Raw genomic sequence first — 27989 nt, 5'->3', positions numbered from 1 at the left:
TCACTTCATTTCCTAGCTCAAATGATGGAAAATATGATTATTTTCAGAATACAAATTTATGTGAAAGATTCTTTTAATTGTCTTCAGAAAAAAAATATGAGAAAGTTAACCACAGCAGCCCTTATATGATATTTTAATAAATGAGGCATTGGTAGAGGCCAGGAAATTGAAAGCTAATTTAACACTGAACCAGACCCCTGCATCTGTGGGAAAGTGATGCTGTTCTGCAGTCCTGGTGGAAGCTGCCTTCACTTCATCTTTCCTAACTCTTTCCAGTATCTTCTGTAGCATTACTATAACTTGGACAATTTTTGTTGTTGTTGTTGTTTAAATACATACATTTTGGCTCTTGCATACTGTTGCTACTACAGCTTGCCTTTGCCAGGAAAGAATTAGGTTATGTTTAACCAGGGTCCTCTACAATTCTGATTTGAATGTAGCAGGAGCACATGCACACAGTTGGTTATTTGTGTTTAATGGGCAAGATGAAACTTTGCTGCCTTCCTCCTCCCTCCACAATTCCAAGCTCTTTCCAGCTGCTGCTTTTTCTTATGTCTGGGCAGCATGACCTGGACTTCCAGTAGCAGATTGACTCTGCTTTTCTGTGTTGTTGTTTCTGTAAAAAACTTACCTTCATAACAACGAAATCTTCATACATTGTAGTATGTTCTTCTCTGATAGTGTTTCACACAGAAGGAACTAAAAATGACCTTTAGTAAAGTTCCCCAGGGAGTCACAAGGTTGTCACAAGACAAAGGCAGTTTTCTTTCTTGAAGAAGTAGCTATGAACTATGAGTCCAATATAACATAGTAGGGCCACTGCATTCATTTTGAAATTTGGAAGAGAAGATCAGGAAGAGTTATTAAGCTACGGATTCCAAGTTATCTGCAAAAACCAAGACATAGGTACACAGCAGTTTCAGTAGAAGGGATCCTGAAAAGAGATCAAAGCCACTCAGCTAAGATGGAAGAAGTCGCTCCTGGCAGTAGCAATTACTGCTAGCATTTTTCACTTATTAAGACAACTGCAAAATTAGCCACAGTGAGACTATCTCTGATTCTGTATCTTCTTTCTAGGGCAGATAATCTGTCAGGTCTCAGCTCAGCCACACTCCAAACAGGCCCAGCTTGAGAAAGCTTTCTGTTTTCTTTGCTTCAGAGGGAGTCTTCAGTTCATCCTGTTGATACAATAGCATAGGATCTAGACTGCCTGAATATACAGGCTTGCAAGGAGGTTGCCACAGGTGATATCCATCAAGTATTTGTGCAACGTATGCAGGTAGACCTCACAATATCTTTCACAGTTTGCTCTAGTGGGGCAAAACTTCCATAGATTCCAGGACAGATCTATATTAATACTCAGTATTCTATAGCTTTTTCCAATCAACCCATGCCAATTTCTAATAGGCATAAATTAGATAAGATTTGGTACTCTACTGTTCCAAAGTTTTACTCTAATGCAAATATTTTAGAGGCAAAAAGGTCTGAACATAAAGTGTCTTTTTATAGGTGTTAATTTCTTGGGCAGTCAATATTTGATGCCTGACAACATCAAATATTGACTAGTCATTAGAGTCCCACCTCATTTCTTCTTACATCACTTGTTTCTGAAATCCTATCCCATTGCAGGTCATGAATCGATTTGCAATCAAAAATGCACTAACTGCAAAAAGGCAGTGTGCCATAAGTCTGAGAAAATTTATGTTGTTTCTTGCTTGAGTGAGTTACTACCACATACATTAGGATATGTTTCTGTCACAGCAGTAGAATCTTTGTGTTATATTCTGGTTGATCTGTCCTAAACTGTGTCAGGAAGGCCTGAATAAGATTTCTGTCTTTAACAGTGACATTTCTCTTTTAAACTGATCCAACCTCAGATTGTTGAGAGGCAATCAGCAAAATCACTGCCAAATAAGACCTGGAGTATGAAATTGGAGGAGACTAATTGAACAAAAAGACTGAAGGGATATGATTATTTTATCTAGCTTATGAAGACAGCAATTATTTTAATATGACAGAGGGGAAGCAGGCAACAGGATAAAATTGCTGAAATGACTTGGTGAAATTCTGAGAGGAAAAATACATCCTCCTGAGTCAGCTGAGTGTGTTCCCTGGAAGTGCAGTCCTATGCTAAGCGCCAATCAATATTTTTGTTTGCTCCCCATGTGTGCCTGTCTAATCTGTGCCTGTATATTAGGCTTGGCTTACATCTTCTCTCCTATCCGTCTCTATTAACGTCACCACCATCCACCTGCAGCTAAGTAAACATTAGCTCTAGCAATAGCGTGCTCTTTAGAACAAACTACCTGGCTATGCAGCCAAGGTTGGCTCTGCAGAAAACGTTAATCAGAAATACGTTAGGGACCTTACAATGGATCACCTTGTGCAGGAAAACAGTGGCTGCTCCCAAAGTGACCTGTGGCAGGACAGTCTGTCAAGACTCGTCTCTTCATCAAACTCTTGACCTTTTTTCTAAGGGTACAATGATGCAGTTGAAATAATGGTGAGGTCAGTGTGAACAAAGACAGCTGCTCTCAGTTTTTTTCAAAGGCAGAAGTCAAAGGTTCTGCCCTATTTTTTTTTTTTCCCCCACATATCCATCTCTCAGTACCCCCAGTCTTGGAATGTTCTATGTCTTTACCTCTACCTCTCCTGCAATGTTTACCTCTTCCTGTTCTGTGCAATGCCTCTAATCTCAAAGTTTCTCTGTCCTTTTAATTTCCTATTTTTTTTCATATCCTGATCCTATCCCCTCCTAGAAAAAACACGTGGCCTGTGTTTTGCTTTTGATGTTGGCTGGTTTTACAGTCAAAGTGTGTCTCAGTCTGAATGTGAGTCTGTAGCACTATGGCTGACTCGCACTAATTGCTCTGGTAGAAACGCAGACATGAAGTAGTTCATCTTGCTTTCACTGAGGGCACTAGCAGCTCACAGCTTCTAGTGAGGAAAATTTTGTACAGAGGCTGCTGTTTTGGAGTAGCAGACAGGAAGTGAGTTGGAGATGTTGATTTGTTTAGCCATGTCTATATTTTGGTTAATTCACATTGCTCTGCTTCAGGTAGGCAGCTCTATTTTCAGCAACAAAATTTTCTGCAGAATAAAGATGGAGTAAACTGTCTTGCTGGTCTTACTGGTGCTTCTGAGCAGTAATGACAACTGCGTCTATTCTGCTTCAGGGAAAATTAAGCTTGTTGAATTTTGGCTCTTCAGAGAGGGCATTAGTATCTAAATTATGAGACTCAATGTTTGTCAGTGGTTTTTGAGCTTGCAATTTATAACTTTTTCTGGTACAAAACAAGGAAAAGAATCCCAGTATTTGTAACAAAATTAATAAAAGTAGCATTACTTTCACATTGAAAAAGTATGAGTGGTTTAAAGAGTATGCACAAATCAAACAGAACCAAATTGTCCATTGCAAACTGAGTTATGTCAATCAGTATTTTCTACTTGCTGCCTTTGCAGAATTATCTGATACCTGCCAGTGCCTCAAGCTCTGCTTACATCCACTCTGCTATTCTTCCTCATTAACGTCACTAAAGACAAAGTGCCAGTGTGCAGTAAGTGCAAAGAGTACTTGTCGCTGTGGCTAAGTGTTAACGCAAATCAGCAGAGTTAATATGTAAGCTTATCAGATGGCTTAAAGTGTGAGTGAAGTCCTACCAACTTTTTCCAATTCTTGCATGCTGCCAGAGCACAGAAGGAACAAAAAAAAAGCTGCCCACTTGTTGCCTTTTTGTTTTATTATTTTAATAGAAGGTCAGTGATGAACCACAGTCTTTTCTTTCTCCCCAATCTATGGTGGTTGAAGAGCACTTGGCAATCAGCAGAACAAGGATTTAGGAAGAGTGGAATCATTATCTGGCTTTCTATGGGCTGCCAAAAGACAGAAGAGCAACCCCAAGTACATGCTGGTAGGTAGTATAGAAGGGCTTATGTTTCTGACCAGCCCACTAGGCTTTGCAAAAACATGGCACTGAGTGGGAGCATATGAGCTCCGAAAGCAGACCTGAAGCACTTTGTGTCATCCTTTGTAAGTCTAGAAAATAGTTGCAGTGTGGTATGTTTCCTACTGACCTTAGTGTGGAATTTAAAAGAAAATTTCATTATGTACTTTATAAGATTATAAAGATGTCCTCATTTTCCCTGTTCCTTCAAGAAATAGTTTGTTACGGCAGAACAAGTCACGCATCCTTCAAATGCAGACTTCTGTCTACAGCATAATGATTCATGGAAGGAAACCCTGTCATTAGTAAGGCAGGGAGAGAGGAGAGAGGAACTTGTGCTGGCTGCAGGGGCAGTGATTTTGGAGAGGCAGCTACAGTGCCTACAAAATACTTAATGTAAATAAGAGCCACAGTGAGGTGCCTTGGTAACCAGGGCAGTTTAGCAGCTTAGTGACAATTCTTATCTCTTGATGAAACAGAGACACAAGTCTGGAAGACATCATCTCCAGGTGGGTGAAGATAGCTGGTAAACCTATGGCTGCTACCACCAAGGTGTCTGCTGGTGGCATGAAAAAGGCAGGTGTCAAACTGGGCACTGTTTTGCTAGCCCTGGACTGGATGCAGTGACCTCTGGGACTGTTTGCTATTCAGGGCTGGAACTGAATGAAGCCTGGGTGTCTCAGCCAGGCCATAGTGTGGAAAAGATCCAGTAGGACAGGAGCAGGAAACGCACTAACTTGATTCCTAGTTATCTGTTTGTGACAAATATTGAACAGTGTGGGCATTACTAAAAATCAGTAATTAAATGGAAATCCTTCAGTATAAATAAGAATCTGAAATATCATTTTTTTATACTTTTCTCCTATGATGCCTGTTTATCACTACTAGGTACCTTATTAAAGCAGGGTTGCTGCTTGACACATGTATTTAATGAAGGCAAGACAAAAGTTTCAGTGTATTTTCAACATCCTATTTTTCTTTCTTCCTCCCAATCCCTGTAAAAAGCAACATAGTTTCAAAGCCAATATAATGTAGAGTGCAGGAAGATATTAAATCCACTGTGATAAGGCAAGCCTCATCCATCTAATGTTGAATGGTAACTGTGCATTTTAAAAATCAAGGAAGATTGTATTGTTATTCATGTTACTGATATTCTGAATTTCACTAAGTCTGTGAAAAATGTTGCTGCAAAATACAGGTTTTTTCTTTGGTTAAAAGTTTTTAAAAAAAGTCTCAGTGAAAGGAATATCTGAAATATTTAAGGATGTTGTTGCATAGGAAAGACACTGGAACCAGTGGATGAGTGCAAACCCACACTGGATGTAGAAACCATCCAGTGCATCTCAGCAGCTGCGCTTATCTTTTTCACACGAACGTTTATCCTTTTGAGTTGTGCAGTTATGCTAGGACTGTGGGATCTGAATCTTGAGTTGAAGCACTTCTCTTTTGCAGCACATCATAACAGCTCATATTTAAAAGTTAACTTATTCTACCCTTTCAGTAAGTCAACTGGTCATATACATTAATAAGCTAGAGTTATTTAAAGAGCTAAAAGAATTATTTATTGTGGATCAAACAATGAGAGCACTTGGATATCAGAAAGTGAAACCAGTTCACTTAAGAATTTATACTGTCTTTTATATATTTCTTGTTGTATTATGATTAATTTCTTACCCCAAAGGGGTGCCTATCATAAGGCTGTAAGTTTATTTGGGGCCTTAGAGAAAAACACAAATCATTCAGAGGTCATTAGGGAGCTATCCCAGGCTACACTGGTGAGTTTTGTTCTTATCTCCTTTAGACCTAGAGTGAAATCAGGTCTTCTAAATGAAGATAAATCTCAGACTTTAATGTCTGTTTTAAGGTAATTTGTACTTTTAGACCAATAGCAGGAGTGTATGCTAGAGTTCTTTGGAAGAGGAATAAGACACAGTTGAGTGTTTATCTCAGCTCAGTTACCTAATTCTCCAAAAGCAATGCTGGCTCTACTGCATTCCAGTTGAAAATCTCAGATACCAGTTTATCAGGATGCTAATGCAGTAAGGTGAGAGGCTTGCTGAGATGATGTCTGAGCCATTCATGAAGCTCAGGCAAACTCACTGCTGCACAGATGTGTCTCGCAGGGGAAGGCACTGATGCAATCAGGGTTCAGGTGAACTTCTTTGGGCCAGTACATCTGCTCTGTGTTATGCCACCCACACAGGCAGTGACTTTGTGTTGTTCTGTTTACCCGACTACATCTCTTGGCACTAGATTAATTATTTATCTCAAAAGTCATGGATTACATTTCAAAACCATAGAAATGTGCTTTGAGTGCAAGGCTCAGAAGTTGCTCAGCCTATGCCAGAGATTCTGCTACTTAGACGTGGACAAACTGTGCCTTTGCTTCCAAACTAAAAAAAAATGAGTTGGCAGAAGGAAATCCAGATGGTCTCAGGAAGGAGATTTTGCCCATCTCAGTTGTATACCATTCCTAGATCTCCAGTCAGAAATCTCAGAAGTTTTCCCTATTTCAATGAAATTGCTGTTGTTCCTGAAGCACTGTGTTGAGGCATTCCTATACTTTGGATAAGGAGATATTTCTGAGGAATACAGATTTGTAATGCACTTGGAAAGAGTGATTTGACTTCTCTTTCTGTCAACACAGCAGAACTTTGTAAATGCACTCTTTCTAAGGCCTTTGGATGTGGAGCACTGAAAAGAGACCAGAACAGACATGTAAGTAAATTCTAGTGATGTAAGGGTCAGATTTTCATGTACAGAATGAATTTGATACCAAACAAATACATGCATACATTTTTATATTCAAGCAAGTGCAGCCAAACGCAGCAAAACTGCATACTGCCTAGCAACATCAGAAACAAGTCTCTCTGTATACTAGTCAAAACCAGGCAGAAAGTTCTGTGCTTCTACTTATCTTCTAAAATCCTTAGAGAAGATTTTGCTTCTCTGATTGAACTACTGCTTTCATATTTTAAAAGCTGTTTATTATTGTTAAGACAATGAGATCAAAGTGTTCTAGCTGTTCTAATTACTGCCTTATTTGAATGGACATCAAGATGAGACAAGTGAAGTACATATCTGGTTTTGGTGAACTGGGACAGAGTAGACTTATCACCAAGATCAGTCTAAACTTCTACTACTTGTACAGTCTTTTTTGCTGTTTATACAAGTATTAATAATGAAAGATGAGTGACCAGGTGTTAATTGCTTTCTGCACAGTTGGTCATGAAGTATAGACAGCAAAGGGATTTTTCTCAAATACCCTGCCAGGTAATTGGCCACCCACAACTGCAGTCTTTAAGGTCTTCCCTCCTACCCTATTGCATCAAAGAAATGGGACAGTGGGATGCATAATTATAGCTACACTCAACATGGCAGCCTCTCTGGTACCAGTAAGAGCCAGAAACACATGGAAAAGCAAGTCCTGCCCAGGCAACCTGCTCAGTCTGCTGTGCATTGCATAAGATGGAGGACACCCCTCTAGCTGCTCTGATGGGGTCTGCATCAGAACTTGATCTTCCCATGTCATTGCACTCAATATAGCATCATCAAAGGAAAGAAATAGATTTATACAGGTGAAAAAATGTGTTTTGAAGCACATCTGTGTATTAATAGTCCACATATGTGGCTTTCTGAATGACCTGTCTGGCTGAGAGAAGTGGAGATTTCTGTTTCTAATTGTTCCTCATTTCCCTGTGAAGAAAGTCTGAGGCACCTTTGTCCCTTCATTTAGTAGAATTAGTCACCATAGTTACCAACAAAGCACAGGCTAAATTCCATGGAACTGGTGAAACTGAAATGCATACAAAAAAAAAAAAAAAAAAAAAAAAAAAAAAAAGCCTTGGATTCTAGAAGCTTTACAGTTTCCAGATATTTGTACAAGAGAGAGAATTCTTTAACATTGAAATTAGTAGTTACGACCTTCAATTTAATTTTGACTGAATGTATTCTTCCGAGTGCCCAGCAGTCCTGCCTACGTGCAACAAATGGCAGTGGTAGGTGCAGCACCTGGTCAGTGCAGCTGGCTATTTCCAGTTTGGCAGCAAACTGTTGTACTGCCTCATACACCAAGCACAGCCTGTGAGACACTTTAGTAAGGCAGGTGCCTTCCTTTCCCTTCCTGACTCCGGATCTGCATCATCTGCACATTGCCTACCGATTAGCTGTCTTGCACACCTGGCAGTATTAAAATCAGAGATTAATTCAAGATTAAAATAGCATCAAACCTATTCAAATACATGTGTATTTGTGCGTGCATGCATCTGTGTGTTAGTATATATATGGGTACTTGATGATGACTGTAAGAATCCATTGCAAATTAAAATAGCTTTTTTGGATATCTTGGCATTAATTACGCTCATTAGGCTCCTTTGACATCATTCCTTTACTTATACGTATTCCCAAGTTGTTTTTAAATGCATCCTGTTTTCTGTCTATCCTGTTATCAACCAGTTTTATTATAACTCTTGTTTTTCCTGGAAGTTTCTAATCACGAGCTAAACCACTGACACATGTGAAAGAAATAATGCCTCCCTAATATGGGATTTCATTCATTTGCTTTAAATGGTCTTTTCATTGTAGACAGCTCTGCATGCTAGGAAGAGCTTTGTTATTGTGTTTCCTTAAAAGGAAAAAAACAAAAATGCCTACAAACAACTCTTTGGGATTAGAAGATCTAGAATCTAGGTGACCTGACAACTATAACTCAAAGAGAGATCCGAAAATGCTTCATCTGCAACCTTGCTGAAACAGAAGTTAGTGGAAAGCAGGTTCTTTTCTGAATTGATGGAGCCCCTGAATTAGTACATCCTGTAGACTGCGACCAGACAGATTCTTTCTAGTTCCCCTGAGCACTGTCACTCCTGCATTGCCAAATTCTTTGCTATTTGGTGAGTGGTCTGTGCTGAATTGGATGAAACAGCTCTGTCTGACCTGCTCAGTTCAACCTGCTCTGGTCTGACCTTTGGTAAGTTGTCAAGGATGGGCTTCAGGTGAAAGAAATCTGCAGAAGAAATGTAGTTCTTCATAAGCAACACTCCATGGCATGAGTTAGAAAATTGTCAGGGAAACTGCACTGTGTTTGATGGAATACTCTAAGCTAAAGCCATGATATTTTATATCAAACTGAAATGAAAGCTTGAAACTAAATCAACATGGTTTTTCAGTTTTGCATTCTTCTGTTCTCTGCTTTTCTTGAGAGCTCTGTCTAACAAATTTTACATGGTTCAAAAAAGATTTTCTATGTTAAAACTTTCAGATAAAACCAGATTTACTGGTTATTCAATTCATTATCCAACACCTCATTATTCCAAAATATGTAGCATTTCTATCTGTTATGTAAATGTTCCTGTAGCACATAATGCCACACTGAACTGTAAATACCATGTAAAGACTACTGGAGGAATTACTGCATGGTGTTAGCTCACTGGTAATCTGTGAGACAGTTGCTATACTTCTATTTGGGAATTTGCAGAAAGATGTATGTCCCCAACTCTTCCCCAGAGTTGATGGAATTATGTGAATGTATAAAGGGCAAGAATAATTCCTACTTCTTATATGAAATAAACGTGATTTTTTTGTATTGAAAAAAAAACCCAACCCTAATAATCTATTTTTGTTTTTACTCTTCAGTCTTTTAAAAAGAATAGCTAAGCTGATTTAAATTAAATTTTACAAAGCATATGCTCCTGGGCAGAAATCTTATAAATCTACTTTCAGCCCAAAGCACATTTTTATGGCTGAGCTATAATAAACCACTCAGAACAGGCATTCCACTGGAATTGCTTACAGAATATAGTAGCACGAAAGGTATTATTGCTATAAAGCTTCATCATAATGTTTGAATTTAGTTGACAGAACCAGAAGGGCTATTTTTATCCAGTTTGACCTCTCATCACTGGGTCCTAGTAGAATCTCATGCTACAAAGAATAAAACAGCCAGAAATTCAAACCAGAATAATGATTAAAATAATAAAGTAGAGGCCAGAGTATCTCAATGCAATGATACATTTGATATATGAGTGCTGCTGTACTGAATGTATTGGTGCAGGGAAAATGTGAAAGAAACAAAGCATTTGTCAGGAAAGTTCTTCTTCAACAGTGAATACCAAGGTGATCTGGATGTGGCTTCATTACAAATTTAGTTTTGCATATGCTTGCTATCTTAGTTTGCAAAATAGGGCAATCTCTTTGGTTGTTACACAACCTAAGTGTCACATGGCACTGCAGAAATATACCAAGTGGATAATAGGTGGCAAGGAGGGGTGACAGAAGCAACAGAAAATAACAGAAATGGAAACAAAGTACAAAAACTTTATGGAAGTCTGGGCACTATCACATGATTATGCAAAGTGCATGTTAAAGGACTTATGAAAGCTGTTCATAGTTGAAATGAAATGTTTACATAAAAACTTCCCCATACAGATGTCTCTGTGTCCTTTGGGTAAGATGCCAGGTTATTTAATGACCTACTTACTCTTGTACCACATCCAAGGTATAATCTCTGTTTCACGTAGGAGAAATATGTTGACTTTTAGTGTTGGGAGATCTTTTTTCTGCTTTATCTAATAAAAGCATTTTAGTCTGCCTCTTGTGAGGAGGTTCTGGTCATGCGTAAGAGGATGTCAGAAGGGAAATGTAAACCATGTGTCTGCGTTCATTAATCCCCTATGCTTGCTACTCCCTAAATCAGAAACAGCACAACTGATGCAGCCCCAAGTATCAACAGCAGCAGTTTGAATATAAAAGGCCTGTCCTTCATCCGACATAACAGCATATCACTGCTTTGGTCTCAGTACACCACTGTAGTCAAGATCAGACAATGTGTACTTTTCTTCTGTAATCCTTTCTACATGTAAATAAAAGCATGGACATAAGATGTAATTTACCCTGAGCGATGTCTTTGAGATAATAAAAGGTAAATATGTGACAGCAATTAGTTTCAGTTAAGGAGATGCATTTGGAGTAGATCACATGTGTATTTGGAAATAAAAGGAGAGAGAATGGGATGTTACACGTTCTTCTAGAGGAAGCTGAGGTGCATTGAAATTCTCCCTTTTGAGAGAGAAATAGCAGTTTTTACTAGAAAGCTGGATTCTGACTCTTATGTGAAATGAATTAGGAGAGAGGCATCACTGCCAGTTTGAATAGGTGCAACTGGAATGACAGGAAGGAGTGTTTTCTCGGCTTCATGTCTGCAGATTTTTCAAACTGTCATGAAAATGAAGGCACAAGAGACTGGCAAATAATTCTCAGAAATGATGCATTGATGCCACATCCTTAACTGAGAACCAGGGAGATCACAGGGTCAACCTGTTCTCAGGCAAAAGAGCAGGAAGCAAGACAGGAAGGGCTGCCAATCATGCATGCATCTGTGATAGCTTCCTCGAACATCTTTCCTTTCTGTTATTTCAAAGTGCTCTGAAGTATCATACAGCAGCAACAGTTGAACAACACAACTGAGATGCAGGAGGGCTGCTTAGCTATAGCCCTTCCTTAACTGCTAGTAAAGACATGTGTCTATGAAATGAATGGATGAACGGTGGTAAAGGAAGAGGATGACCAGTGCCTGCAGGATGAAGTCCTAATCCTTCACTAGCCGGTTCTGTTTTCCTGATCAGTGATCCAAATAGAATTGTTGGTTGGATGGGAAACTTCATCCACCCATGGATGACAATTCAAAACCTACTCCAGCAAGATTTCTTTCAGTCCTTGCCATCAGGTTGTAACAGTTTCATTTAAATATCCCTATTGCTTTACTTGTTATCCAGCTCTCAAAAAAAGAAAAAAAAAAAAAAAAAAAAAAAAAGGAGTAAAGAGAAGACATAAAGAGAAGACATGCTACAGAGCTTTTTTTTTAAAGTGTATTTGACCACCTTGGAGGTATTGTTGGTTGTGCTGAGTAAAAGGGAAAATTCAGAGCTTGGCTCAAATTAATAATGCACGCAGCCAGAATGTGAAATCTAAACCACAAGTTATTCAAGCTATTCAGACTCTTCAACATGAAGACACCCTCAGAGCCAACAAACTTTTGCATGATTTCTAATACCCCCAGTTCTATTTAGGAAATGATGTGAAAATCCTATGTAGGTAAACATTTTCCCTTTTTGTATTGACAGATTTCAAAAAAATGTTCTGGTCCCTCAGCATGTTTATTTCATTTGCAAAAAGTATTAAAATTTCTGTAACTGCTTTTCCCTGGAGTGAATTTCCTAGGATCCCTGGTACAGCTGTATTTTTATATGTGTTCTACAAGCTTAAAATGCAAAATCCTGAGTCTCTTGTTCTTCTGTGTGTACAAGAGGTTCATCCTCGGACACTAGGGAAAAACTCTGTCATGAATCTGTGAATTTGTAAAGCTTTTTTCAATATATTCAAGAAGTACTGAAATCATTTACTATGCTTAAAGACAGACTCAGCGAACGAGTGCCTGAAAAACAAGAATTCAAAAACTCTGAACTTCAACTGCAGATGTCTAATGCAAGCTTACAGATATTTTTCCTCATTATATGAATATTTGAGAACTTTGTGGAATGATAATCTTGAGAACATGCCATAGTCTGAGGACATATATATGCAGTGAAGAAGTTTTCAGAATCTGCAGGCTGCTCCAGTGGTTTCTTAAATAAAAGAAAAATATTACAATATTGAAGAAAGAGAAAGATATACCCATTTGTTTGGTGGTGATTGTTATTTTCTTTATTTTTTTATTCGCTATTCATTCAAATGAGAGCAACTTTTGCAGTCTCTGCTGGATTTTTTTTCCACAAGTTTTGCACCATTTAGAAATAAGAATCCTTTGCTCACATTGAACTACCACGAGGTTCACAGAGTATTGAGAGCAGAATCTTCTGAGTAGCAAAGCTGATCCAGTTTGTAACTGTTGCTCAGGACACCATGAATATGATTTATGTTGCAGACACTCCCATTGTTTCTGGTATGAGAAATTATGCAATGTACATATGCAGTCATTTGCCCCAGACTTTCTCCCAGTTTTTCCTCTATGTACTCCTCACTATTTCTCAGGGAATGCCTCTCCTTAACTAGCCTTTGCCAGAAATCAGCAAAGCACTGGTATGACAGTTGCTATTAATATTTTTAAGGGCAATAGTGGGGCAAAGACAGCATTTTACCTTATTCAGCAGAGCAATAGGGAGAATAAATATCAACTAAAGAAAGCATATAAGTTTCACTTTTCAGCTTGAAATCTTGATGAATAGTGTATGTTTCATGATACTTGCAGGTTGTGTCCTCTGCAGCACTTTCTCTCCCCTCTCCCTGCCTGGCTGCAGCTTGATGAAAAAGAGTAATATTAATCATTGAATCACTGGTATTTAGTAACCTGTTTCACCTCATAGATTCCAATGTCTTTAAAAATCTTAAAGAGAAATGAACATGTACTTGGAGCCCCACTTGATGCGTGAAGCTGCCAGTAGCAAAAGGCCAGGTTGCACTTCTACAAAACAGAAGGAAGGAGAATGATGCGCAGAAACGAAAGCATCTTACAAATGAACTCTTACAAAAATGTTTCCCTGTCTGTGAGAAATCACTGTGACATGAAACTGGTTTAGAGGGGAGGCCCAGAGGTTTTTTCATTCAGCAGATCTTGGCATAGAAATCCTAGCCAAGGTACAAGAATAACCCACGCCTTACTTGAAAGAAATGGCAGCCTTGGGCAGGCCTAGTGTCCAAGCAACCACTGCCTGTCAGAACAGCTTCCTGGATCCTCAGGCAAGTATTCCTGAGTTCACCTCAGGGACAGGGCTTTTTTCATCTCTTTGGCCCCACAAAAATACAGATACATTGTCTTCTTTCCTCACCTTGAGTCAAGTACAGGACAGCATGGACATACCCCCTCATCAAACCTCACTTTGTAGAACATGACCTATTAAAACTGCTAAAGTGTTGAGGACACCTGCTTGCTGGTCCCACTAGCTCTCTTTGCAGATCTTGAATGTAAGCATTACTTGAGTAAATTTGTTCAAGCTAGTGTGTCTTTCTTTCTGTACTGTCTTGGAGATGAGGGCACCAGCTGAAATCAGCCTTTACTGTGGATGAGGCTAAAAGGAATTCATGATCCTTAGACATTCCTAGCTGTAATACAAACATAAAGCATCACACTAGGGGTGCCAACGAGAGCAAGCAGTTGCATTTCAGTGATAAATGTCACCAAGTTGATCTTAGAAGGGGACAGTGCTGGCTGAGGGTCTGCAAGCTTGTCCTCCTGTTAAAAGCCTTTTTCTCAGCACTGATGTGCAAGGAGCTTCAGGACAATATTTTATTGTTTTTCTACTGCTGAATGAACCAGAAGCCTGCAGGCTCTGAATGTGTTTCTGAAGAAAATTGCCTGGCTTTTCTTCCTTTTACAGAATAAAACCTCATCAGAATTTTCATCTTGCAGGAAATGGTTATTTTCATTTTTCATTATAACTTGAGTCATCCAAAAGAGAACGCTAAAATTCCCTTGGAGACAGAAATTTTGAGTTTGGCCAACTTTGTTCACCTTTCATACTCCATGTTCTGACGCACTGAGGCAAAGGAACTGCTGAGAATAACCTTTATCACTGCATATTTCATCCATTCCAGAACAACTTCATTTTCTGCAATGACTGAAAGAAAAGGTCTGCATCAAAAAGTAAGTGACCAGGTAGCTAATGACTTTATGATAAAGCATATGAGCAATGGATCTACATTAAATTTTAATGGCTGTCCCTACTTTTGGTGTTGCTTCGTCCCTTTCAAGCACTGGTCTTCACATGCTTGACCGTTTTTTTTTCGGATATGCATTGTGCCTTTGAAACAGCACATTGAAAGCGCTCTGTATGATATAAATGAATAAGACCTCCCATTAGGTTGAGAAAAATGAGATTAAAAAAATAGGGACATAACTGAGGCACTCTGAAAGAAGATATACATTTCTAGATAGTACTACTCAAGAGTCTGTAGTCAAAACTCATGATTCTGATGATCGAAGGAATAATAATTGGAAAAAAAACATGGTACTTAAGGTAGTAGCACCTATAATTCCATTGGGAAAAATAATGGTACTGTTAGGAAGTTTCCGAATGGTGTTGGGAACAGAGAAGTGGCATAGTCTCCAGTATTTGAAGAGCTTGGCACATTACTTTTCTGAGCTCAAATTCAGTATATAGGACAGAGAGGTTTTATCAAGAAGTTTTGAAAAAGTGACACCCTCATTCCTATTAAAAGAAAAAAGAGTTTGTATCTAATATATCACAGAATCACAGAATTGCAGAAGTTGGAAGGGACCTATAAAAATATTCCTCTTTTAAGAGATTACATGAAATTTCTGAGATGTATTAGAGATACACTGGTTTCAGCTGCCTGGTATGAGATTATTGCTGATTTTGTATTCACCTGATCCTGGCTTTTGTGTTCAGAAAGGGTGAGTATTAATTATTTACATTGCTATAAATATTTGATTACTATGATATGCTGTCTGCAGTCCCATTATCATTCAGACCAGTGGAATGGCTCCTGCTCTCCTGCTACAACAGACAAAAAAATGGGGTGAGACTGAAGGCAGTTCAACAGTGGCCTGTATGGGAGGTAGTGGTATATCCTGGTTTAGAAGCCCTCTGATGTCTTCAGTGATGTATATGTCACTTTGTGAGCAAGCACTACGTGTGGCCATGCTAGTACTGTGCATTAAAATATTAAAGCATGGATACGGATAGTCCAAGTCTGATTTACTGTTTGTCCTCTGGTAACTGCAAAGAGACATCTCATGTCCCACGCAGGCCCTAGCACTAAGTAGTTTCATCATTCTAGCAGTGTCTCCAGCTTCTGTAGGATGATACTGCACTTACAGTCATGCCCATAAGCAACTGCCTTGTTAGATCTTGCCTTTGTGTTAGGTGATTTTTAGCCCTGTTTTGTATAGGATTCAGATATCACCACATTTATTACAAAAAATGGATAATAAGATGGAAATAATGAGTGAGAAAAGACATCTAGCCTTTTGTTATAATAAAGAAAACACACGATAGCAAGAGGGAATGTGTTAGATTTATACCCTCATTTATATGTTTTTGCCCTTGTTGTGGAACTGGATGCTTGAGATCCCAGCTGCTTCTTTCCAGTCCTACATTCCTCTTTTTCTCATCATTTCACAGTATTTCTTTCTTCAAGCTTCTAGTATTTTGCTTTTTATTATGGATAGTCATCCTTTCTGCAGAGAATGGTCTCAGCTCAGACCAGCTCCAGCTTCTTTCATCTTTTTTTTTTTTCCATTAAAAAAGACTGAGAAGAAGCTCCTTGAGCGTAAGCATTGCTCCCATTCAGAATAACATTAACAGAGTCTTTAGTCCTATACATAGTAAGACATAACTATTAATGAAATTACTTTTCTACTGTGATAGATAGATTGTTGCATTGCCTCCAATAGATAATCCAATCCAATCCAGTAGATAATAGCCAGTGAAACAAGTTTCGCATAGAAAGATGTCAAGATCTAACACTTTCCTTTCCTTTGGAAAGAAAAGGTAACATTTTCTGGCTTAGACTGGGATGCTGTGACTTTGTTGGCAAGAGTGTCTACACAGGCTAAGGGTACATGAAGCTGTGTGAAACCAGCTGTTGTTCTCTGTGAGGACTCATAGATTCCTTTTTTTTTTTTTTTAAACTTCAAAATGATTGCCAAATACTGGAGCAGACTGGCAAGGGAACTGCTGGAAGTGCTTTCAGGTCCTTAAAAAGCCCCTAGGAAGAGGTCCTGGGGAAAGATGTAAGGCACTAGGGAAGCAGGAAGAACTGGGAATGTCTTCAACTTCCTTCCAATCTGTTTTCCATGATTTGACTTTGCAAGTAAATTTTATTCTGCTCCAGGATCTGGAGTTCAGATGAATTCCCAGATCTGGATGTGAAAGGGAATGCTGCTGTTAATCAACCGCAAATCTTTCCAGTGGTATCTTACACTCAAATTATCTAGACCCTGAAGCATCCATCAGAATAAGTCCATCACTTCCAGGTACATTCTGTTATGACATTACTGGTTTGTCCTAGTTTCAGTATAAACTAGTGTGAAAATGGATTTTTAATGGTTTACAAGTGAAACCATTAACTGAACTAAGATTTGTGGGAGCCACCAGACAATGACATTAAACTTCAACAAAGTTTTTTTTTTAACCACTTGTAAGGTACTAACTTATGATGTCCCATATCACTGATGCGTGGAAGCAAACCAGATTTCTAACAATAATGCAGCTCCTGGTTATACATGTTTAGTGTGGTTTTCCTTTAACTCAGAAAATTGTATCTGCTACCGTAGTCAATAGTTAACTGAGAATTTTTTTTTTTTTAAAGTTTCAGTATGCCTTAAAACATTTAAATAATATTTTTAAAATAATTAAAAATGTTACATGACAAAAAGAAACTCTCAACTCTCTTCTCTGTTTTAGTGTTCTTTCTGAATTAATACATCATATCTTTTATTTTTAGAGATTAGAGTGTGCTTCTTTATCATCCCTTACTTTTCTGTGGGAGAGTAAGGAAAATTGGAATTTCAATTTTGATTCAACTTTTGACAAAGTTTTTTGACTTGTTGACTTTTTTTTGACTGCTTTTGATAGAAAGTTCAAAAGCACTCATCACAGGGTGTGTGGTCACTAACATTATGGTTGCTGATTAGAAGAACACTGTTTTACAGTGCAAGGTCCAGATGCTTTTGATGGGATATGGAACATTCCCTGTTTCCTTTTGATCAAAGTGCAATGCAACAGGAGCATTGGCTAAACCAATCTATCTGAATCAATTCAGTTGAAAGCCAGGTTTCATGCTTACAGTATCTATATTACTGTGCTCATTCACCTCATAGAAAGGACCACTCTGTTTAGGGCCTTTTTTGTGTATGTTAAAAATATTTGTGCATTCAGTAGTTAGTAAATGTTATATAATATCACATCAACCTATGTAACATGATGCAACATTGCATAAAGCTATTAGTTTTGCCCCTTGACATGGTGGAGAATAAAAATTAGATTTAAATTGCTCCCTTCATTCTTGAAATATCCCAAAGCGCTTTTTGAACTAAATGTATGAATTATATGAAGGAAAGCAGAGTGGGTATTGTGTAACCAGCAATGTCCTAGACACTAGAGCAGATACAGGCTTTTGCTTTCTTTGCAAAAGGAGAATTTGTGGTCTGAGGCACATGTGCCATGTTCAGAAGCTCGACATGCAGCTGGCAATAAGAATTATTAGGAATTCATTGTGCCATTACCACTACTAAAATGGGAATGGATATTGTGGTCAGATCTGAGTATTTTTATACATATTCAAAACACGGCGATTATCTGAAAGCTGCTGCATCATTAATACCTTGTGTACTAGTTCCATAATATCATATTATATATTATATTTTAGAGCTATGAGTCATTTGTAACTGGAGTTTATAAATAGCCTTTTTGTCATAGACTGTGGCGCAATTATGGCAGACAAAGGAGATAAATATGAAGTTTAAGAACTACTCAGATTGATAAAGTCAAATTCAAATGTCTAAAATACAATTCCCTTTACCCTAGACGATATATCCCTAGAAGACATATTAGCATGCAATTTCTGCAGTGAGAACTGAGTTCCATGAGCTGTAGAATTTATCAGAACTCTTCCTATGTTTCTTTTGCATGCTTTCTCTAATGTCTGATGGACAAATGCTGAAATCTTGTCCTTGGCAATGTCAAAAATTTGTGTCTGTTTCTATTTTCTGAAATTAATTTTCAAAAAAAATTGTACATCATTACTATTTCAGAAATATTTCCTCTGTCAGCTTTGGCTGAAGCTGTTTGCAGCTTCCAAATGGTTTGTGAGAAATTTGACAGCTAATCACATGGTGAAGGAGCCTTTATCTTGGTGCCTTGGAAATCCACTCCTAAGATGATACAGCACAAATATATTAAACCAATTAATAAGGGGTCCATCTGCACACTGTCTTCAACACAGAACATAAATATATGATTCAGAAGCAGTAAAAATGAGACAAATTTATGTGGCACGTCCTGCAGAATAAGATGTTTCTTGTCCAGGTACTCGTCCATTTTCTTGGAGAACTCATCTAAATTGCAATTTATTTGTTTGTTTTTTTTTTTAAAGCTGGCTCCTACCATCTTCATTTGATGTGTCCTAGACTTTGTTTTGAGAAGGGTGAAAATCCATTGCCTCTTCACTCTCTCAAAGACACTTGTAATATTGTAGTGTGTATAACCAAGATGTTATAGTCACAATATAATTGTGTATAATCAATAGATATCAAGATGTTATAATTGCAATATAATCAAGAGAGTAAGGCAAAGCAGACAACAATCACAAAAAGAGAATAAGTGGAAGAGCTTACCCTTGGGTTGAGCTCACCAGAAGATACCAGAAGAGGCAATCTCCAGAAGAGATCCTTCCCCTCTGGTAGCCAGCTCTTAAATAGGTCCAGGAGGGGTGGAGCCAGGCTCCACCCCTTCCGGCAGCACAGGTGAATTGCCTTCACCTGTGCTCCTCTGGCTGACTCAAGGCTCACCTCAGGTGATCAATCAGAGGTTCAGGCCGTGACTCAGCAGTTCCCATACATAGTGATACCCCATTTACTGTCATGAATTGTCTCTTTCCCAATCTGAAGAGTATTAACCTAGTCAGATACCCCGATGCCAAAGCAATCATCTATTGTAGAAAACACTTGTTGGCCCACCTTGAGTCTTTCTCATTATGAAAAAAGCTGGATGTAGAGAGTGAGAAAGTGATAAGTAACCTCAACCTCATGTGGGCCTCAGCATGTGTTTCTCAGTGTCAGTGAGAATTACACACAGTACTGCAGACATTTCTAGGACCAAACCAAACTGTGTGTCTCAGTACCCATGTGCCTCCCTTCTCAGACACTTGGAAACATAGATGTAAGTATTTTCTGTAACACAGAAACAATGTAAAGCACAATTTCTAAATACTAAGCCTTCCAGATTCTCTAAGGTGTAGTAATACCTGTGATACTACACTTCAAATCTAATTAGCATTCACAAAGGTAAAAATTGAGGCATTGGCTATGGTTTGTTATCAAAGTTAGGAGGAAAAAAAGCCTACTTTATATTCAAAGCCATCACGTTGTTATCTGAATGTATACAGATTCACTGTGGGAACCAGGTCTTCCTTTAACTCCTTTAATTGAATTAAATAAGATATACGTAACTCAGAGTAACTCCCATTTTTTTTCCTTTAGTTTATCCTGAAGTACTACAACAAGCAATTCAAAGACTATACTCTTCCATAAAATGCATTTGTCGGGATTTTGTCAGGATGTAGCCTTAGGTCTTCTTTTGCTGCTGAAAGAAAGAACTTTTGTCTTGAAAGCTGACGTACACAGATTGACCCAGCGTTCAGTGTGGTATTAGCTAACGTGAGAAGCAACATTAAGTGCAGTCATCTGATACAATTCAAGTAGTTGAATGTCCAGTTTTCTTTAATAAAGATGATGTATCAATAAAAATAATTTACTTTTTGTGTATATCTATCCTAACTAATTTTGTACATATGATGAATACAGCTTCATTTGCTGCCAGGTCTTCTGGATGAGCAATACAAGCAATAGCTTTGCAGTCAAGGTTGTTGTAGTGCTATCTATTACTGCTGTAGATATTGCAGAGACACTCTCTAACCTTAGACTAATCAGAAGCATAAATAGGAATGTAGGAGAGGCAAAAGTGGGATAATGGTTACAACAGAAACAATCTCATAGAGTTTGTTAGTGCATGATCATATATAATTTATTCTCCTTTGTTCCTGGTCAGGCAATAATGGCTTTGGTGGTTCCTTTTCCGTACTTATAAAGTTCCACAGGTGACACTAGGAAAAGAGAATGTTAGAATGGTCATGAGGGAGGCCTCATGGCAGCCTACATCTCCTCACGGGGCACAAAGGGGCAGTGCTGAGCTCTGCTCTCTGGTGACAGCAATGGGACACAAAGGAACAGCATGGAGTTGTATTATGAGAGGGTAAAGGTGGTGTCAAGAAAAGGTTCTTTACCAGAGGAATGTGGGCATGGCACAGGCTTCCCAAGCTGCCAAAGATCCACAAGCATTTGGAAAGCTCTCTCAGACATAGGGTTTGAATTTTGAATATTCGTGCATGGAACCAGGAGCTGGCCTTGATGATCCTCATGGGTCCCTTCCAACTTGGGGTATTCTTTGATCCCATGAGAGGAGGGAAGTCCAGCATGCTTCAGGAAAGCTTAGAATTTAGGATTCAGACTATTTCATTTAGAAATTCAGAGTACATTTCAAAGGTTTCCTGTTTGTGAGGAGACATATTCCCTGGTGTGGATTATTTTGTATTTAGAAGTTGTTTTAGTGAAAAACATTGGATTATTTTTTCACATTGAGCATGTGCCTACAAAAATGGGACAGAACAGAAAATGTTTTAGTGAACTTCTTTGCTCTGTCCAGTTAAGCATGTAAAAGATTTCTGATGAAAAAAAAGGAGAGAAATAATTTTATATGAAGGAAATGTTGGAGAGAGAAGCCAGAACACTAATAAAAAAACATCATTACAGTTGGCAGAGCAGGATTCTGTCATTATCCAGACTTTTGTATCACAAAATGACCACCTCTGCTGAAACAGTCAACAAGATTTACTCACTGGTTATTTGTGATGCTGGTTTTTAGAGTGCCTCTATGTGTCCATGACTCACTGTTTTGAAATGAAAAGCTCATTTAATACAAGATAGTCATAATTACAAGTGATATATCAGGAAGATAATGTTCAAAGTTTCCACCTGACAGTTAGATGCAACATGTAACAAATGGTGAGAGCTAATTGGTTTTACCATATGAAGTCCTGAACCATAAGAATCAGGAACTATATTAATGAGACATGAAGAGCAGACTGATGCGAAGATTAGCTATAAAAGACTTCCACTTCTTCCTACCTGATCTGAAACTTCTGAAGTTAGAAAGAGTGAGAAGGAAAAAGTAACTGAATATTATAAAAATGTTTCCATTTTTTTCACACAAGTGGGCCCATAGCACATAATATACCATGCATATCTGCAAATCTGGGTACCAGTTCCAAAGCAGATTGCTTATGTCAGTCACCATCTCACTTCCCAGCAAGGAAAATAAATTGACTGGCTATTAAACATCTTAAAAATAAAGCAGACAAACAAAAACATTTGCTAAATATATTCCACCCTCCCTTTTGGCCCTGGAACCTATATAAAATATTATGATTCATATGCAAATGGAGATTGTCAAGATTATATGTTAATGTCCCCCTTGGTGCAGAGAAATAGATGAAGCAACTTCTTGATAGTTGGGAAATTTCTGGGAAGCCTTAGGGGGAAAGTAACTGCTTAAATCCCTGCTCTAAATTAACTTGGTTGGACATCATGAAGTCTGCACCTCTTTCTGTATTTCTGTAGCTTCATTAACAAATTCATTTTGATTAGACTCATAGAACAGCTTAAACTCTGCACGTGTTACATTATTAATACTGCATAGGCTTTTGCAAACTTTCGTGCTAAGCTTTAAGAAAAAGAAGCTGGTTAATTAATACTGAACTGAACTGTCACAGATTCCGACACTCATGATCCATGTTATTGAGAAGGGATTTATAATGATAACGCGTTATTTTGATACGCTATTTGCTTAATCTTATATTCCCAAGAAATACGTTTCTCTACATTGCTAGATTTTGGATTAATTTATACACTGAAAGAATATTCTTTTCCCTAAGTTAATTCTCATCATGTGGACAGCAATCTTCTGATGTGAGATACTGCTAAGAATTTCAGCCAGAAATGTATTTGATCTCTGGCTTTTCCCACATCAAATGAGCAGAAAAGTATATGAAAAGAACAGAAAAAAATAAAATGCATATAGCAAAAGAGAGCTTGCTGGAAAATAGAGAGCACGAACTGTAGAGCACAAAAAACAGTGATAAACAAAGATCTGCTTATGAGCTGTCATTACTGCTGTAGTTTGGGAGAGAAATACAGTTAAATTCTTCTTTTGTATTCATTTTCTTCAGTAGTTTTGCATTTTGATTATTAGATTTGCAGACAATACAAATCATTCTGACCCAGCCTGACCAAATGCTTTAAAAAGCAGTTGAGTGAATTAATTCCAATGTTTCTGTCAGGTATTATTGTGCTGATATGTGTATGTGCGAAGGCTGTCTTGCTGTAATTCCTCGCACAGTATCAGAGAAGCATGATACTATTCCATTTCTCTTCCTGGCAATTGGGTGCTCTCTGTTGATCTCAGCTGTAACTATACTTTTATCATGAAATGGCCCATATACTCTTCCTATGTATGGCACCTTGCTGTCAGCAACTTTTGATTAGATAGCTGCTATGTAACCACACAAAGACGACACCTTTTTAGGTAATATTTTCCAAGGGTTTGAATTATTTATGGCCATTCTATGATTCTATATTTCTATGAAATACATCTGGACATATTGCAATTGTGCAGATCCCCTTCATTTTAGCTAGAGTTCAAGTAAGACGCTTCTGGTAATATGTAGTTGATTTAATTTTCTCGATAGGGACTTCAAAAACCAAACCTGCTGGCTAGATGAAGTTACGTCAAGGACAAACTGAGGTCTACTCATTGCTTTAATAAAACCGTTATTGCTTTTTCAGTGGGAAGAAAGGATCTTCTGACTTCACTGACTCTGATATGGGCAGCAGCCTATGAGTCACTCCCTTGTAGAGATAGTGACTTATTTTAATTACCCTCAATGAACCCTGCATTTGCAGGAATGAGTCATAGCTTAATGCAATTTCGTAATAATTATATAAGAAGTATTTTAAAGTGATAAAGTAAAGAGAAAGCCTTGTAGCTTTCTCTATTTTGTTCATTCTGCAATACAACTGGAGAACGATTCATTTTAAATGAGCTAGTATGTATTATTTACTAGGAATAATTACTTGTGTTATATATGGATAGAGACAGTGCACAGTTCTGTACAGATTGACAGTGTGTTAAGGTTCCTGGGCCCAGAGGTGTGCACCATGTGGATTCAAACATCAGAGTGATTAAAAATATGGTCAGTGAGATTGGTGCTATGATAAGTACACAGAGCAGCTCTCTGAAAATTGTTTTGCTTAGCTGATGTGAGGTCAGGTCAAGTGCTCACAATCATAGGGATGCTCATGTCCATGAGATTGAAAGAAGCAGAAGGGTGGACAGTACAGTTTGAAGGGAAGTAGGTGAGAACTGCAGGTAAAGATCTCAAATGTCTTTTCCTTCCCCTTTTGTAATGGCAGCAAACACCATTTTGTCACAGAGGCACTATTTTGTGGAGGCTTATCAGGTTGGACAAAAAATATTTGCTGGAAAGATTTCCAAGGGCTTGCCCATTGGAGGGTCTGCATGTTTTCCACCTGGTACTGGGAAGGACATATCTTATTAAGTAACTGATTAGACAGTGCTCTGCTAACAAGATGGTGCTGCTAGAAGGCAATTTAATGATGTATGAAGCATACACTACTACATGCTCACTGAGGCCTTTTGCATTATTATTCTGAAGGAAAGTAGGGGAGCCCCGCAGGGCAGACTGGCATACATACTTGTGATGGAGCACTTAATGCTTGTAAGGGAGCCTGTTGCTAGGTAGAAATGACTGGAAGGCTGCTTTCATAATTTTTTGTTTTTGAACAATGGAGAGCTAGTATGGACACGTTTTTATGCTGCTGGGGAAGAGCTCATTTGTGAAAGAGGAATTTCTTTGTTTTTAATCCAGCTGCCCATTGCCTTGGGCAACCTTCATTGGGTGGTGCCTATCTAGTTACCATAACAAGGTTTGGTCTCCTTACTCACCTGGTGTTTGCTTGCCCAATGCTCTTAGCATAGATGCAGAATTTAGAGAAAGTTTGTTTAAGAAGGTTGGCATAGATGGGTAATTACAATATAGCACTCTTTATGGTAATGTAATTACTCATATGTGTAACTACAACTAGTGAACGCGCTTTTCCCCCTGAAAATTAGGAAAATACATGCATTATCCTGGGGAGTTTTGGAAGTACTGTTATCATAATGCATTCTTTAGGATAATGACAATGTAAACAAAAGGTGAGGTAAACAATCAGTACAAATACATACAGAAGTCATATCTTGGAATCCTTCTGTTTTGAGTCACGGGCAAATCATCTTAACCACAGCACCATTCTCATTCCTGTACAAACAAGTAGCTTGGTTTTCTTTCTTTCCAGCAGTTTGTGCATGAATGTTAGTGATGGAGGATTCGTTGTAAAAAATGTGTTTGGAAAGGGGTCTTGAAAAATGAGTGAGTCAATAGGTTCATGGAAAATAGAAGCTGTTTCAATTATACACAGTCTATTGTTGCCTGGTGTGGCAATTTTCTTTCTGAAAAGATAGGCTGGAACTGGGAGGCTGAATCTGTGAAACAAAATGCACACAGGTATTGTGAGAAACAGGAACAAACAAACTACTTTAAAATCATTTTTTTTCCATCTGCCCATCATTATTATTATGTATGTCATATTTGTTGGATTTAACCAGCAATGTATCAGAATTACTCATTACCAGGATGCCAGTGCAGTAGCTACAGCAGCAGAAAACACTGACAGGTCTCTGAAGTGTTTAAGTGTCAGCAGCTATTGTTGATTATGGTTCCAGTTTTATTCTTTTCACTCTGTTTCCTTCCTTGAAGAATATGCTCCTGAACAGTAGCTCTTCCTATGCTGAGATCATTAATATTTGTACTATTTCATCTCTGGTAGATGGAATTCAATTTACATGCATTTACTGTGCTGTGTCATACTATTCCCAAGAGACCTAATGGGAGTTAAATAGCCACTTGGAGAACAGAGTAGAAAACCATTGTAATTACTGTAAGCTTAACTCACGTCAGGTCTAATTCAGTCACAAACTGTTTAGCTGCAAATATTTTTTGCTCTTCTAGGAGTTGAATACCAAGGATATAGAATAGGAGTAGAGACGATGTTACCAGTTAATTGGCATGGTTGTATGGCTTATAATTCCATCTCATATTCAGGGAAGATCAGTATTAGAGCACGCCACTTTCTAATGGAGCATTTTCTTGGTAGTTTACATGCTGCCCTCAAATTTATGGTTTTTGTCAGAACAAGTGAGAACTGCTGTTGGAGAAGTTCTCTGTCCCTCCCCGGGTCCTGGTGAAATATGATGAATATTCTTTTCTGAGTGTTAACTACAAACACTGCAAGAATGCTTGAAAGACGCTTGACACATAAAATTAAACCCAGGCTCTGGTGTAGAACTACTTGCTCCAGTAAGGGGAGCTGTGGCCACTGGCACCTATGGCTGGATGACAGCTTGTTATATAACAGCAAAACAACAAAGTTTACTCCTGAGGAGCTTGCTGCTTTGTTCTCCAAAGGCTAGGGAGAGAGCTGTGGCTGCTGTTTCCCTTGAGTAGCCCCATTGTTAGATAAACAACACTTGCACACAAAGCACACATATCTTTGAAGCCTCAGTGTCCAACCTGGGTCTCTTAATTTCACTGCATGTGACATACATGAAGAGGCAAAAGTTAGCGGGGCAGAAAAGTTGATCCAATGTGCAAAGCATATTTTTGACAACATTTCTGGCTTTGTTTTCAGTCATTTCAACAGGATCCAGGTACAAAACTAGAGGATATCAAGAAAGAAGAAAGTGCGGTCCGGTTTTCTGAGGTTATTTCTGATTTATTGTTGATGCTTTGTTGCAGTGATCCAGCACTGCTGCATGCCAGAAACAGAGGGTATGAATGATTTCAGAGGTGTGAAGTACAGGTGATTCCAAGTGTGGGAAATAAAGTGCTTGGAAACTGAAGCCTGTATAGTTTCATCCATTTCTTTGCCCTGGCTAAAGACAAAAGTTTGGCCATAATATTCATGAATAAAATATGAATGATTATTTTTGTTAGCAGGTGCCATTTCACCATTGCCAAAACACTGCAAAGCAATATCGACCCTGGCAAAATTAGAGAGAGACTAAGAAACCTGAAGTATGAGAAGCAACTATGCTTCTCCTAACCTAAAGGGTAGCTCTGCTTTTCATCAGAGCCAGGGTTTGTAGCACTCTCATTTTTCAGACAGCAAATAATTTTTTTAAACAAAGGTGGTTTCTGAAAAATGCAGCAGAAGGACGCGTTCTATCTGTGGTTGTGCAAAACTTGGGGACTGCTCTGGATGAATGCACTGTATGTTATTCAGCATGTATATGACCTGCTCAAGCCCATTCTTAGTAGCAGGTCCTCCCTTGCTGTTCATCCTGCTAGAACATTTACATTGATGTCATGCAAGTTATAGAATAGCTGAAGTACTTTCAGTTTCCCTAATAAACTATTTTTGTCACAGAATTTGTCCCTGAGGTTATTATAAACAGGGTTGGGCTGTGCAACAGCCTCGACAATTAGAATATGATTTTATGAGAGCTCAGAGTACTTTAGAGGAAGGTGTTCCTTGTCTAATGCTTACACCAAAAGCAGTCAGGGAGAAGGAAAAACAAAAAAAAAATGACACTTAAAAACAAGAAAAATTATACCATCATGAGTTCCTAGCATCCAAGGAGAACATATCACTGTAGTGTCATGAATCATGCCAATAAAATCAAAACTCCCCCTGTACCCATGGTGTCACTCCATGTAAATAGGAGAAGCCCAATGGCCAAGTCTGTCAGTCTAAAGACAGGTTCTTTGTTTAAAGGCAATGAATTAGATCTCTTTTTATCAGCTGACACTTTATAACATGCATATTTGTAAAAAAAAAAAAAAAAAGAAAAAAAAAAAGGAAAAAGAAAAACAACAGCAACAGAAATGGAAAGAATTTCAGTTTTAAATATACTTTCCGAGAGTTTTGGAACCTTTCTCTGCTTTCTTCTGCCTTGCTATGCCCTTAACTTATATTAATTTTGCAGAGGACAGTTAAACGCTTTGGATGTAAAATCTGTTGAGGTGAAGATCAAGATGCTCAGTTTTCCATATTTTACTGTGAAATACCTAATTAGAAGTCTGTGGCCAGTTTCAATCAAATTTGTAGATGGGTCACCTGGGCTCAGTTACTGC

The 27989-nt window shown here is 38.3% G+C and overlaps 1 long non-coding RNA gene across 2 annotated transcripts; it reads left to right on the top strand.

Moving 5' to 3' along the window:
- Positions 1 to 3689: 3689 nt before the first annotated feature.
- LOC128081636 (uncharacterized) lies at positions 3690 to 27193 on the top strand. 2 transcript variants are annotated; one of them, XR_008207298.1, is made up of 4 exons: positions 3690 to 3911; positions 6592 to 6662; positions 14347 to 14580; positions 26557 to 27193. It is a non-coding gene; the product is annotated as an uncharacterized LOC128081636 (long non-coding RNA). The 2 variants fall into 2 exon arrangements; XR_008207299.1 differs by lacking the exon at positions 6592 to 6662.
- Positions 27194 to 27989: the final 796 nt, after the last annotated feature.

The sequence above is a fragment of the Tympanuchus pallidicinctus genome, unplaced genomic scaffold, assembly GCF_026119805.1.
Source record: "Tympanuchus pallidicinctus isolate F22 unplaced genomic scaffold, pur_lepc_1.0 scaffold1, whole genome shotgun sequence".
Taxonomy (NCBI): Eukaryota; Metazoa; Chordata; class Aves; order Galliformes; family Phasianidae; genus Tympanuchus; species Tympanuchus pallidicinctus.
The sequence above is the reverse complement of the archived record's forward strand: the minus strand, read 5'-3'. Positions and strand labels throughout refer to the sequence as shown.